Genomic DNA, 15763 nt, shown 5'->3' on the forward strand with positions numbered 1-15763 from the left:
TTTATTCATCCAAATACTACACTACTCAACTAAGAAAAAAATAAACACTTGGGTTGTCTCCCAAGAAGCGCTTGTTTTACGTCACTAAGCTTGACGTACCTTGTCTTACTTCACGGGGTTCATAGATAAAGGTTGCCCTCTTACCCATAGCTTGAAAGCATGAAGAGCAAAGCCTCTTGAAGGTAGCGGTGAAGTTATCGGGCTTGGGACCACCTAGCAATGGTGCATCCAATTTGTTAGGTTCATGCGCGTCTCCAACAGCCTTGGAGCATTTCCAGTGGCGTCTCCTCGCCCCTCTTCATCTTCCGGAGCACCTTCTTCAAGATCCCCGGAGTAGATGGTACTTCTTCAGTCGAACCAAGCATCATAACTTCTTCATTTTCTACCTCTTTGTCGAACAAGCCTTCGTATGGATCCGGATTAAACATTTCATGCATGTATTCATCAACAATCTCATCAGTAGTATCTAGAAAATACAAAGCATCATCGAAATGAAGAGAATGCCGTATGGCTTTAGCAAGGCGGTATGTGAGCTTGTCATCTCCAACTCTCAATGTTAGCTCCCCGCCGTCCATGTCAATCAATGCCTTGGAAGTCCACAAGAATGGCCTCCCAAGTATTAAAGGTACATCCGCATCCTCATCGACGTCTAGCACTACAAAATCCACCAAATAAATGTACTTGTCCACCTTGACAAGCATGTCTTCAATGATATCTCTTAGATGTCTCACCATTCGATCCGCCAATTGCAAAGTCATCCGAGTGGGCCTAGGCTCTCACAAGCCTAGCTTCTGAAAGAAAGTGTATGGCATGACATTGATACTAGTCCCTGAGTCCGCCAATGTCATTTCTTCACCCAAATTGCCAATGTTACATGGAATAATGAAGCTTCCCGAGTCTTTCTTCTTGTTTGGCATATTCTTTTGTAACACCGCCGAGCAAGAAGCATCTAAGATCACTGAAGCACTCTCCTCCAACTTCCTCTTGTTAGTCAATAAGTCCTTCAAGAATTTTGCATACTTAAGCATTTGAGCCAATGCCCCAACAAAAGGAATATTGATGTGGAGTTGCTTGAACAAACTCAAGAACTTCTTGTACTGTTCATCCCCTTGGTCATTCTTCAACCTAGAGGGATAAGGGATTCTTGGCTTGAAAGGTGGAGGTGCCACCTCCTTCTCTTTGCTTGTTCCCTCTTCAACCTCTATGACCTCTGGTGTGTGTTCATTGGACTTCTCACTCAGAAGCCTATCTTCAACCTCTTGACCACTTCTCAAAGTGATCGCTTTCACATGCTCTCTAGGATTGGCCTCGGTATTACTTGGCAAGCTTCCTTGTGGTCTCTCTGATAGAGACTTCGCAATCTGCCCTACTTGATTTACAAGATTGTGCAAAGAAGCAGTGTGGTTGTATAGTGTAGCCTCGACTGATTAAAACCTTGTATCTGATGATTGCACAAACCTAGTTAAGTCCTTCTCCAAATCGGTCATTTGGGTCTCCAAACCTAAAACTCGGTTTTCCATGTTTGGGGCTTGTTGTTAGAAACCCGGTGGCCCCATGGCCTTTTGTGGACCTTGGTTGCTCCATGAAAAATTGGGATGATTCTTCCAACCCGGATTGTAGGTGTTGCTATATGGATTCCCTTGGTTCCTCATTGCATTTGATTGATTGCCCGCAAGTGTACAGGGCCGCCAAGTAATACCTTGTGTAAAGGAACTCCTATTACTCCTCCATCACTTACTTCCTAACCTTACCACTTAAGCATGGTATACTACTCTAATACATGCAAGAATGTAAATAAAACACAAGTATAACAATTCCAAGGCGAGCAAGAAAATCACAAGAGCAATGATGATAAGAATAGGCCTAGGGAAGAGGATCCCCAAGAGGGGTCATCATGATGTATGGATGCATAAGAATAAAATAGCAAAGGTGATTTAGACCGACGGGCCTCAACAATAGTTCAACCCCAATTTCTCGGTGGTTAAACCCTAATCCCGTACAAATGATGACAAGGATCTCTCCTTAATCATATTCCTATGATTGCATTAAGTGAATGGAGATCACGCAACAAGGATACACTTAACCTAAGTTTATCCTCATGGTTCGGAGGGGCTACCTACATCCAATTTCTTGGTATGTTGGTCAAAGATTACCCCTTTTAGCTCATTAACGATCTAATACACCCGAGTATGTTACGTCTACGTGTACAGCTCAAACAAGAACTAAGGATTTCTCCACATAATAGTTCTAGACATGAAACACGATGATCCAAACCATAAATCACACCAATGCGTTCCAAATATAAGTGTAGCATCCAAAATACATGATGAACCCCCCAAGGTTCATCTACATCCGATGGCCTTGGGGATCTAGTGTGCCATCATACAAATAAGTATCTCAAACTCAACAAAAATAAGAAGTAAATGCATAAATGACACTTCCTAGTCCGAATGATGATGAGGATGAAGAATGCCGGCCGAATGATGATTCATCTAACCCAAGGAAGGCTGAATTCTCCTCCTCCTTTGATAATGAAGCTCTCCCCTTGAAGTCCAAGCCTCAAGCCAAAATACTCCCAAGAATGATGTCTTCATTCTCCTTTTCTCTCCAAAGAAATGGCTGCCAAGAGGCCTACAAAAAGTCCCTCAAATGGCGTTCAAGATACCTTCATATATCACCAACATCTCTCACAAATTGGCCTCTACATGGGTGGTATACCGGCTCAATGAGGACCTCAATAAGGTGGTATACTGGCTCAATGAGGAGCTCATTGACCCCGTTTGGGGTTGGCAAAGGTGCACATAAGCTCTCAAACAATAACCATACTGGGTCAATAATCACCTCATTGAGCCAGTATGCCTTCAAACAACTCATCCTCTTCTACAGCTACAGTAATCATCCCGGGCTCAATCCAGGGCAGCATTGAGGCCGTATGCCCTGGCATAATTTCAGACTTGAAAACTTTCCAGGTGCTACAATAGCAGCTACAATACATCGACCTGGTTTTCTTCTCTTTTTCGCCCAAATCATATCTTTTGTGTCTTACATGGCGTTCCCGTGCCCTACAAAGCAAATAACACTCGATTAAGCACAAAACGGGCATCAATTCTAATGAAAATACATGCTAGAGGTAACAAATACATCTACTCAAATACATACATTTAGACACTTATCCCATTACCTACAAAATCGACATTCTCAACCGAAGATGCATCACCAATAGAGATCGGGCAATCAAAGGGAGCATGTCCTCCACCACACCCCAGTGCAAGTAGTCACAGCTGCCACTCTATTCAAAGTTAGGAGATCTAACTTCTTACTCAATGATTCCACTTGAGACGCCAATGAAGTTACTGCATCTATCTTATAAGGCCAGGCCACCTTTTTCTTCTCCCTAGCATTCCATTGGTAGCTATTTAACCCGATTTCTTCAATTAGTTAACAGGCCTCACCGGTCTTTCTACCTAAGGTACCTCCTGCTGCCGCATCCAAGAGTTGCCTTGTACTCAGATTCAACCCGTTGTAAAAGGTCTGAACAATCATCTACTCTGAAAAACCGTGTTGCGAGCACTTTCTCAGGAACTCCTTGAACCTTTCTCATATCTCAAATAGAGACTCCAATTCCAATTGTACAAAGGATGATATCTCATTCCTAAGCTTTGAAAATTTTATGGGAGGGAAATAACGGGCCAAAAAAGCTTCTACCATCTCCTCCCATGTGGTAATCGATGCTTTAGGTAATGAGTGTAGCCACTGCTTCGCTCTCCCTTTTAAGGAAAATGGGAAGGCTCGCAACTTGATGGCATCATCCGTCACCCCGTTTATCTTAAGCATATCACACACCTCGAGAAAGTTCTCTATATGACTGTTTGGATACTCATCGGCCAAACCATTAAACTGTGCAGACTGCTGCAACATGTGGATGAATGCCGGCTTTAGCTCGAAGTTCTGAGCTGTAATCGGGGGATGCACAATACTCGATTGTGTCCCCAATACTTAAGGTCAGGCATAATCGGATAATGTCCGTTGTTGCTCATTCTATTCTGCCATGTTTTCAGATTCTTCTACTTCTAAATCAGCTAGCTTAGACGGTTCTTGCACAGGTACTTCCAAAAACTTGACAACGCCCCTTGCGTATGTCCCGCAAGTGCACGGGTTTGTCGAAGTAATAAAATCCTAGATGAGTGGGGTATTGTATCCACAGGGAGTAGGGAATAAAAACACTTAAATTGTTTCTTAACTAAGTGAAAAATAAATAGTGATATGTGTGACAAGATGTGAAATAACAAAAGTAAAAAAACGATAAAGAGAGCACAAGTAAAGGAGAAGGTAAGGCAATCGATATAAATGGGGTACTCTGATATTATTCCACCTAGGACAATCATTTCAAATGTAAGAACCCTCTATTATACTTTTTAACTTATGCAATAATGAGTCGTGGAGATCCTTAAATACACGGTCCCAATTATAAGGTCAACCATGCCTAACTCTATACATCTCCTGAAGGAGAAATTGAATAATCTCTCAACCTCGCACTCGTATAGAATTACAATGAGTTCTAGGAATTCCAAGTGAAAAATCCTCTTCCTAGATGTAGACCTAACCCTTTGGTCCAGGTGAAAGATCCCTAGCCACAATTAAGCCCTAAGTGTTATAATCACTTCAACGTTTCACTCCGTTGCACCCGCAACTAAGCCCAACCGGAAGGTCATCCTTTAGCCCATTCACTCTACTATGACTGCAAAGAACTGAGAAAATGGAGGTAGAATAAATCACAACTGAGGGGAAAGGGGAAGCTATTCTAACCCTCGACTCACCCTCTCAACCCTCTCCAATCTAGCTATATCTAATTCTCGTGGTGTGTCACTCACTCACAAGGGTTACCAACAAGAACTCTCAACCCTAGTGTCACTCTAAGGGAGTATTCATACAATCAAGCATTCAAGATTGGAACTCAAATAAAACATCAATTAATTGAAAGCATAATTAGGAGATTTAATAAAACGAATACATCCTAGGGTTCACAAATACCCAAGTACCCACTAGGGGGTTTAGCTCTCCATGGAGCTAATTACAATCAATGAAATCAAATGTAAAAGCAAAGAATCCATAGAAAACCCCCTCGATAGTCGTAGCGATGGTCTTGTGGAGAGTCCTCTACTCGTCCAAGGGTCCCTTTGTCTGTCCTAGGATACACCTCGCCGGATCGGTGCCGATGAAAGCTCTTCCACTAACCTTCTTCCATACGGAACGCGATGTTAGAGCTGTAGAACCTCTCCCAATCCCTAGCCAATACCTCTCCAAACCCTAGCCGCCGTCCTCTCTCAAGTTGGAGAAAATATCGAGAAAAGAATTCTGAAATCGGGGTTGAAATCGGCTTTAAATAGGGCTGGAATCATGAATCCACACGCCTATGTGGGTGTCCATATGGATTTTTCACACGGGCGTGTGGAATTAACGCACGCCCGTGTAGATTCTCTGTTTTTATCCTTCTTCGGCCGACTATGAACAATAACTGCTACGGTGTTTTGTTACAATATTTTCTATAGTACCCTACTACAGTACCAGCCCGAAACACTCCTGAATCCATGCTTTCATTGAGGTGACATAAATGGGAACATGTTTACATCGTAGATCATTTTGCTTCTTCAATAGCGGACATGTTGGTGGAAATCTTGCTATGCATGCACAAGCCGGAACACTTGAATGTGACTGCCCTTGTGCCCCTCCAAATCATTGTGCTAACTTGAATGTGAGGAGGTTGGCGCACATTCCTGCATTTCGAACCCGACTTATGTCTTCGCGTTTGAATCTTCTCAAGATTTCCTACAATTAGTACATTTACGATCCACATTGGCTTCTTTCTCTAATATTCGGCCTCACAACCCTATCTGCATGAAAGTAACATAAATACACACATATTAGCATTAAAACCCGATAAAAGTAATGCTCATCATAAGGAAAAAACACTTCATATTGTTATCACACAAGCACTTATCACCAAGGTTGTCAGACCCGGCCCGGGCAATGACCCGGCTAAGCCCAGGGGTCAGGGGTCAATGGGTTCAACCGGGGTCAATAATTAAATATAAAAAAATATTATAATAATTAATAATAAGCAAATATAATATTAAATCCATAATTATATTATAAAACCTACTCAAATTTAATATTTAAATTGATAAATGACCTTATATACGATGAGAGTTTTTCTAATTTTTGTCATTTATTTTTTTACATTTTTTTAAATATTTACAAATTTAATATATTAATATATAATTATCAAACTTCTCTCGGTGTTATTTATTTATTTATTTGTTTATTGGTTGATTTTTTGTTAAAATAAATAAGAAATTTAATTCACTAATTCTTATATCTCAATTGAGTTTTTTTATTTTTGTTTTTAAATTTTTCTTATATTTTTTTATTTAATTAGAATACTTTTAATTTTATATTTTTTTATAATAAAAATTACACTCATTTATTGTTTCATTTTTCTTAATAAATTAAATTTTTTTAGAAAGTATTTACATAATACATTAATATATTTTTATTTTTTTAAATGTTAATTTTTGTTGGTATATATATTGTAATTCTATTTATTGATTATAAATTATAAATTAATATTAATAAATATACACGATTTTGTGGTTTTTAATGAGAAAATAATAATAAATTATTAAATATTGTAAAAAAAATTAAACATTGTGACCCGATTAACCCGGCCGGGTCAACCGGTTCCCGGTTGAACCGCCCGGGTCACCGGGTTAACACCGGGTTTTGTAATACCCGGGTCAATGGGGTATACCCGGGCCGGCCACATGGCCGGTTCCCGGTTTTTCCGGTTGAACCGGCCGGGCCGGTTCGGTTCTGACAACATTGCTTATCACAAGCCACCACCACCTCCACAAGCCTGTGATGAGTAGCAACACATTTGAGCATGGACACTTATTATCTACTGTAGTTTGCTTTGTTTTGTGTGTTTGTTATTTTGATGAGTTGGCATGGTTCTTACCCTACCAACTTGTGGTGTAGAACTTTATTTTTCTTTTCATCTATGTGTTTTGTTGACTATTCCCTAGTTTCTCCCTTATGTTTGTATTTGTAAATTTTTGTGGAATGATGATGTCCACTTTTTGCCTCGCAAGGCATTAAGGGAATTTGGTGAGCTTTCCTAGTTTGAAATGGAGGTCGAACAAGACATGTATTGCTCACCACACCTTTTGTCATGTCATACCTCACAACGAGCACAAGATGAACCGGGGAAGTTCATTTTCACCCTCCTCTATTATTTTCATTCCTTATTCTACCATGCTTTTTATGATTAGTGTACATTGAGGGCAATGTACAACACTAAGTGTGGGGATTGTTGTATTTCATATATTAAGACCATTGTTTACATGCTAGTGTTACCTATGATGGCTTTGTTCATTCTTGTAATATTCTTTTAGCTTGGATTAATGTTTGATGTGAGTTACATGTTTTTATACTTTATTGAATACTATTTCACACCTAGTATTGTCTTTTGCACTGAATTCTTTATCGATGCCTTGGGAATAGCCAATGTGACTACTCTAACTCTCTTGTATGCGTAACACACTACTTTGAGTACTTGGCCTTAGAACACTAAGTTCTATCTTTCAAGGTATTCTTAAAAACTTCTAAGTCTTGTTGAGCTAATCCTAATTTTGTGGCATGTAGAATACTCTGAAGATGTGATCTAGGGTGAGTGTGAAAAAAAATGAATCTTTGTTAGTATTCCTCTGTTACTGAAGCATGAATGCGTCTATGTAGACTGTAATCGAGTAGTGGGTGGCTCTTGTACCTAACCAGCATGTGCACCCTCCATAAAGATTTCAAAATGATTTTGGTACAGTCTACGTTAGTCGGACTAAAAAAAAAATGAAATCATGAATGATGAAATGAAAATAAAACCCTAGTGATCTTTTTGATTACCAACCAAAGGTTTTGAGAAGAAAGAGGATTCAGTTACAAGCTAAAGAATTAGAAAGATCTTATTTGGCCATTGAAGTAGCACTTAGTAGTTTAAGACTTAGTATTCTTTCTATGTGGAGTGATTAGCATCTAAAGCTATACTGATTGAAGTCCTTAGGCCAAACCGGATCAGGACAAATGAGATAAAAGATTCACTTAAACGACACAGACATATTAGTTGAGAGACAGGGTATTTTTATTATGCTTATTGACTGTAACTCAATATCTATTTATCATTGTCCATTACTTTTCGATTCTTATACTTGCTTGAGCCAGAGGTAGTGCATTTAGCCACTTATCAGTCTCTTCATTTTTCATGAGTTGTTTGCTTGGGGACAAGCAACGCTTAAGTGTGGGGATATTTGATAAGTGTCTAAATGTAGGTTTTTTCCTATATGTATTTTATACACTTTGCATGTATTTTATTGAGGATTGATGCCCGCCACACTTAAGCGTTGCTTGTCCCAAAGCAAACAACTCATGAAAAACAAAGAGACTAATAAGTGGCTAAATGCATTACCTCTGGCTCAAGCAAGTATAAGAATCCAAAAGCAATGGACAATGATAAATAGGTGTTGAGTTACAGTCAATAAGCATAATAAAAACACCCTGTCTCACCCCTAATATGTTTGTGCTGTGTAAGTGAATCTTTTTATCTCATTTGCCCTGATCCGGTCTAACCTAAGGACTTCAATCAGTACAGCTCTAGATGCTAATCACTCCACATACAAAGAATACTAAGTCTTAAACTACTAAGTACTACTTCAATGGCCAAATAAGATCCTTCTAATTCTTTAGCTTGAAACTAAACCCTCTTTCCTCTCAAAATCTCTAGTAGGTAATCAAAAAGATCACTAGGGTTTTTATTTTCATTTCATCATTCACCATTTCATTATTTTTTTTTTTAGTCCGACAAACGTAGACTGAACCAAAATCATTTTTAAATCTTTATGGAGGGTGCACATCCTAGTTAGGCACAAGAGCCACCCACTACTCGATTACAGTCTACATAGACGCATTCATGCTTCAGTAATGGAGGAATACTAACAAAGACTCATTTTTTTTACACTCACCTTAGATCACATCTTCAGAGTACTCTACATGCCACAAAACTAGGATTAGCTCAATAAGACTTAGAAGTTCTTAAGAATACCTTGAAGGATAGAACTTAGTGTTCTAAGGCCAAGCACTCAAAGTAGTGTGTTAAGCATACAAGAGAGTTAGAGTAGTCACATTGGCAATTCCCACGGCATTGACAAAGAAATCAGTGCACAAGATAATACTAGGGGTGAAACAGGATTCAATAAAGCATAAAAACAAGTAACTCACATCAAAACATTAATCCAAGCTAAAAGAATCTTACAAGAATGAACAGAGCCATCATAGGTAACACTAGAATGTAAACAATGGTCCTAATACATGAAATACACTCATCCCCACACTTAGTGTTGTACATTGCCCTCAATATACACTAATCATGAAAAGCATGGTAGAATAAGCAATAAAAATAATAGAGGATGGTGAAAATGAACTTCCCCAGTTCATCTTGTGCTCGTCGTGAGATATGACTCGACAAAAGGTGTGGTGAGCAATACATGTCTTGTCCGACCTCCATTTCAAACTAAGAAAGCTCACCAAATTCCCTTAATGCCCTGCGAGGCAAAAAAGGGACATCATCATTCCACAAAAATTTACAAATACAAACACAAGGGAGAAACTAGGGAATAGTCAACAAAACATATAGATGAAAAGAAAAATAAAGTTCTACACCACAAGTTGGTAAGGTAAGAACCGTGCCAACTCATCAAAATAACAAACACACAAAACAACACAAACTACAGTAGATAATAAGTGTCCATGCTCAAATAGGTTGCTACTCATCACAGGCTGGTGGAGGTGGTGGTGGCATGGCTGCAGAAAAAATGGTCGTGGCATGCGAGGATGAACCATGATACGAAGTGATAAATCGGTGAAAATCCTCTGCGAGTTGACGCTGTCCCTCAATAATCTGGTGAAGCAGGCCACAAATCTCACGCTGCTCCTGACGCACAACCTGAATCTCTCCCTTAATCCCCCTCAATCTCATGTCAAAATCAAGCAATGAAGTGGCACCGAGGTTAGGAGCAGGTGTGCCCTTAGGCTCTAACTCTGTGTGCACTAGCTCTCTCTGACTGGACTCTCCAATGGCCAGGTGTCGTGTGGGTCTACCACTCTCACCCTTGCTTGTCACCAAACCTATCGCTCATAGGATGGCCTTCCCGAGGGGTGCTACACCTCCTACAATGGTCATGCCTCGAGTATGCTCAAATAAACCCATACCACAAATAAATCTAGTCACATAGGGCCCATCAAATATGGCTCCTAATCTCGGACAATGGCCCCGGGTGAAGGAATACATCCACAACAAGGTGGCCAAGATGAGTAGGTGATAAGTGTCTAAATGTACGTATTTCTATATATGTATTGCTCGCTTCTAGCATGTATTTTATTATAATTAATGCCCGTTATGCGCTTAATTGTGTATTATTTGCTTTGCAGGGCACGGAGACGCCATGGAGGACACGAAGATACAATTTGGGCGAAAAAGAGAAGAAAACCAGGTCATGGGACTGTACAATTGACACGTCCGAATATGCGTGTATAAACCGCAAGTGCACGGGTGTCGAAGTAATAATTACCCCGGTGAGTGGGTAGTCAAATCCACGAGGAACGAAGTATTAGTAATAACCACTTCTCAATTATCTAGTCGGAATCGGTTAATATGATGAAGTGAACTAATTGCAAGCAAAAGCAAACGAGTATGCAAGAAATAAAAGTAGAAGAGTCTCAATCACTAAGGATGAGGTATTCGAGCAATGATCCCCCTAAGATCTTCCTTGAAGCTCAAGATTCACTAAATGCTCTACAATCGAGTCTAATGAGTTGAGGGTAATCCAACGATAACCAATCCTTGTCTCCAAGCAAAAGGCACTAGTCCCCTACAAGGTCCCGGTGAGAAATCGACCAATCTCAACACCTCACACCCCATATGACCGCAATATGCTCTAAGGAAACCTAAGAGTGAAACCGATTCCTAAATGTAGATCCAACCCTAATTCCCCGCGAAGGATCCTAACCCCCTACAAGGTCCCGCGGAGAAATCGAGCAATCTCACGCCTCACACCGAATATGGTTGCAAAGAGAATATGGAATACGGAGATAGGAACACTCAATCGAAAGGGAAAGGGACATTCCTCCATCTCAAGGCTCACCCTCTCAACCCTCTTTAATCTTGGAAATCTAACTCTAATGGAGACTTCACACATTAAAGTATTAAATCATGCAATGTAAATCAACCACAAGGATTAATAACACTAGCAAGCAATTAAATCACAAGATTAAAAACTCAAGACAACTCGGATTAACTAGAAACATTAAGAGAATCAATCCAAAAAAATATAAATCTTAGGGTTCACATGCCCAAATACCTACTAGGGTTTAGCCCTCCATGGGCCTAGTTACAAAAACAATAATCAATACAATGAAAAAGCAATAAAACCCATAGAGAAAAACCCCGACTCGCTGCGGATTGGCCTTGATTGGTAGTTCTACGTCTTGAAGGGTTCCTCTCCGAAGCTAGGTCGCCAATGGCTCCCCAAGATGCTATGACGTCGAAGGAACCTATCAAAGTTGGTGAAGAACTCCCTCTCAATTGGCGAAGACCTTCTCCTCAAACCCTAGCCGCCTTTCTCTCAATGTCTATGCTCAAAGCTCCGCAAAAAGTCCCTTTAGAATCGTCCAAAAGGTGTATTTATAGCCTCACCACGCGTCTGTCACGTGCCCCCACGCGCCCGCGTGAGCGATGAATTTCGCTCACTGACGACTTTTACTACGAGTGATTCCCCACAAACGCGATGATAAACAATCTCCTCTTAAGGCCACACGATCGGGCACACGATCATATGGTAGGCTATACGGCTTTTCCTTCATCAATGCGTCTTGAAAGGTCTTGAAATCTTTACAAAGAGGAAGAATGTGGAGACATGGCTGCCTTCGTGCCCTTCCATTAATAACTTGGCTTGCAAAACTATGGAAGTTGGCACACATCTCCTCATACACGAACTCCTCTTGTGTCTTCCAACTTGATTTGTATAAGAACTCCCAATGTTATGCCATGATAGCCTATCTTCGCTCCCTTTCGAAATCCTAATGCCTTCACAACCCATATGCATAAAAGAACACCCAATACACGAAATGAGACATAAACCGAATAAAATATGATGCTCAATATATGTAAAACATGCATAAAAAAACATGTTCACTCAAGCACTTATCAAACTCCCCACACTTAAGTCTTTGCTTGTCCTCAAGCAAAAATTAAACATTATACCTATGGAAAGAAAAGAGAAGTGCTTGGCCTTAGGTTCACCAAATGAGTACAAGAATAAAAATTCTACAGTCATGGAGAGAATCAAAACACTAGACAAAAGCAATCAATGCTCTAGCAAACAATCCAATCAAAAATGAATATGATAAAATCCGAATGCGTGTGTGTGTGAAAAACTCAACTCATGTCAACACTATGTCCACTACCAAGTTCTTATTAAAACGGGACTTATTTATGAACAAAAAAGAATAGGTAGTAGCTTCACACAATCTCTAAGGTAGCCCTTTCCCAAGATGCCTCCCGGTTGGCTTTCACACTTTCGAGGTGGTAGCTCTTTCTACCAAGGGTGGTAGCTTTCACACATCCCATGAGATAGCTCTTTCTCTCATTAGGGCATAACAAGTATCCGACTTATGAGAGTAGCTACATACATCATGAGTGGTAGCTCTTTCCACCCCCTATGTACAAACAACAAACAATTTCCATTTCTTTTTATTTTTAAATAAAAACTAGCACACTAAAGTCCCAAACATAATGAACTAGAGTCTTTATAGGTCTAATGAGCGAGAAAAGTGCACAAAGAGCAATCGGAGAAAAATATTCAATAAAATTGGATGAAAACTATAGCATGATAAAATCCATGTTTATAACCTCCAAAAACTAAGAATTAAACTCTTAACTCTAAGGTGAACCTTCATTGGCAACAAGAGCATGCTCATGAAAACACATAAGTCATGGATAAGGTGAACCATCCCCCACACTTAAGATGTACATTGCCCTCAATGTACACATGTAAGCACAATAAAATAGTATCAATGAAAGCAACATGTGTGCGGGAATGCAATTAAAACAATACTCCCCTGAATTCCTCATGGACATTTGGTGAAGTCTATCTCAAGGGCGCGTTGTAACGGTTGTGAAGCTCACACGACCATGGAATAAAGCACATGATCGTGTTCTATGACTAAAAACATCAACAACATCACTCTCAAGGCCAACCGCACGGAATACAAGGGGTTCGAGAAAGCTCAATAAAAATAGAAAAGGGAATACGAATGCAAACAAATAACAAAAACGAAAAGCATAAAGATAACTCTCGGAAGGTGAAACCTTTCCGAGCACAAAAAGTCCACAAACTAAAGATGAAACACATAAAAAGCAGAAAAATGCAAAAAAATAAAAAAAGTCTCATGAATGTGACGCCTTAAGCGCTCGAGATCCGGAGTGGCTGTGGCCTGTGGCCGTACGCGGATGAGACCTCCTCGCCGAGAGTCTCGCGAATACGATCAAGTCGCTCCAGAATCCGCACCTGGTTCTCCAAGATAGTAGCAACGGCAGCCTCGAGTCGAGCCAAGCGCTCGTGTACTCGAGAGGTAGATGACTCTGGATCAGTGGATGCTATCGGTGCTGCCTCGGTGATCCTGGGCTCGGCTGCAGATGGTGCCTCTGTGGCCTCAGCAGGCTCCTCGTCGTCCTCAGAAGACGACTCCACTAGTGCGTATCCACCTGAGCCTGTACGTCTCACAATGCCCATCAAACGGAGAGTAACCAAACCCAATGGTATTGGGCTACTGACCCTCTCCTCGCCCCTGACCGAGCGGATCAGACCCATCTTGAACATAAGACGAGTGATATAGGGTCCCGCAAACAATGCTCCCAACCATAGGTACTCACTCTGATGGCGGAAGTAATCGGCGACCACAAATCCTAGGTGGAGAGGGACTCCATGGACCATGGAATGGAGGTACAAAAGATCTGTCCTGCGAAGTGAACCAGATACCATCTCCCGAAAATGTCATCGACCGGGCCGAGAAGCTGCGTGAATGTACCCAGTGCGCCCGGTCGAGTGAGGCAAGAGGCCTTCGATCGCCTCGAGAATATTGACGGTCACGCCGATAAATCATGGAAAAACTCCGCCCGCAAAGTGATACCATGAGGGTAATCGGTGAGGAGTCGTGGTGTACTCGATAGTATCAAGTATAGTCCCGATCGTACAACCCAAGATATATCGAGAATCGGGTCAAAGACATCCCATGCGGTCGACCAAAGGCTCGAAACAGATGGCATCCTCCGTGTCAAAACTGGTATCAACTGCATCACGATCGAAAGGAAAAACGAGGCAAGAACCTCCAAGGTGGTATCTCGTCTGACGGGCTCCTGAATAGCAAGCAATCGGTCCCAACCTCCCACACTAACTAGCTCTCGACCTCTCGACGAAGACCAATATCCTCTAGTGCGTCCCCAGCCAATAAATCGTGATCGTCCCAATCTTGAGATTCCGAGACGCTCGAACCGCTGCTGATGAACGGGGTCGGGAAGTCCATCATCGGTGGTGGAGTCGGCTCCCTCGTCATGGCGAGGACGTTTCGAGCCAATCTCTTGTCCGCGGTGCCATATCTCGCGAAGAAAACATGTAAAAACATCGATCGGCATGTATAGCAGTGTAAGCAGGGCACGCGCGACGAGGCGCGAGCCGGAGAGAAAAACAGGCCATTTGGCCTCATCCCGCACGCGGCGTGGGCAAGCACGCGCGCCGCGTGGGCGCGTGCGCACTCGGCGTGGCAGCGCGCACGCGTGGGTGAGCCACGTGGGCGGCGCGGGCAGCGGCACGCACGGCAGCGCCGCGCTGGCCAGCACGAGCGCGTGGGCGCTGAGTCGCCAGTGGCACGCTGCGCGCCGGCCAGCAGCGAGCGCGTGGCTGCGCCCATGCCCACGCGGCGCAGTGGCCGAGGTGCGCCGGCCAGAGAGCTGACGCGCGCGCGGCCCAGACATGCGGGCGCGCAGGGCCGTCTGCGCTCAGCGGGCCCGCGCTGGCCAGCTCACGTGCAGCCCGCCGCAGCGCTGTGGGCGAGCCCGACGCCCAGCGTGGGCGCCCGACTCCAGCGATTTTGCCGGAGTTAGGCTCCTACGCCTCACATAATTCATTCTCAAGCATTCATTAGGTGTCTAACATGATTTCCTATGAAAAATAGCACACAAATACCATGAAAACTCCATGAAAATGACCTTGAAGAACATGGAAAGGATGGGATAAAGTGAGAGCTTACCGGAGTAAATTGGAGAAGAAAAATCGGTGCAAACTCCGGCAAATCACTTCTAATCCCCCAAGGAATTGAAAACAAATGGTTTTAGAGATCAAAACTTGAGTTTTATAGGAGTGAAAAAGTGGAAGATGAAAGGGTTCTTTAAAAATGGAAGATGATGAATAGTGCCCCTTCACATTCTTATAGGCACATGGGGGTGTGGATTTGCCACTCCCCGCATGAGTCGTACTACGCACCGCTGGAAATTCCACGCCGCGTGCACGCGGCATGAAACTTCTGCAGACAGTCCACTAAGGGCCCCAAAAACTCCAAATTGACACCAACTGCTCAACATTTAACATTGAAACACCCTAAACCA

At 42.1% G+C, this 15763-nt stretch overlaps 1 non-coding gene across 1 annotated transcript; it reads left to right on the forward strand.

The window, feature by feature from the left end:
- Positions 1 to 3553: 3553 nt before the first annotated feature.
- On the forward strand, positions 3554 to 3660 carry LOC120266034. Its single transcript, XR_005537878.1, has one exon. It is a non-coding gene; the product is annotated as a small nucleolar RNA R71 (small nucleolar RNA).
- Positions 3661 to 15763: the final 12103 nt, after the last annotated feature.

This window comes from Dioscorea cayenensis, chromosome 7 (genome assembly GCF_009730915.1).
Source record: "Dioscorea cayenensis subsp. rotundata cultivar TDr96_F1 chromosome 7, TDr96_F1_v2_PseudoChromosome.rev07_lg8_w22 25.fasta, whole genome shotgun sequence".
Lineage (NCBI taxonomy): Eukaryota > Viridiplantae > Streptophyta > Magnoliopsida > Dioscoreales > Dioscoreaceae > Dioscorea > Dioscorea cayenensis.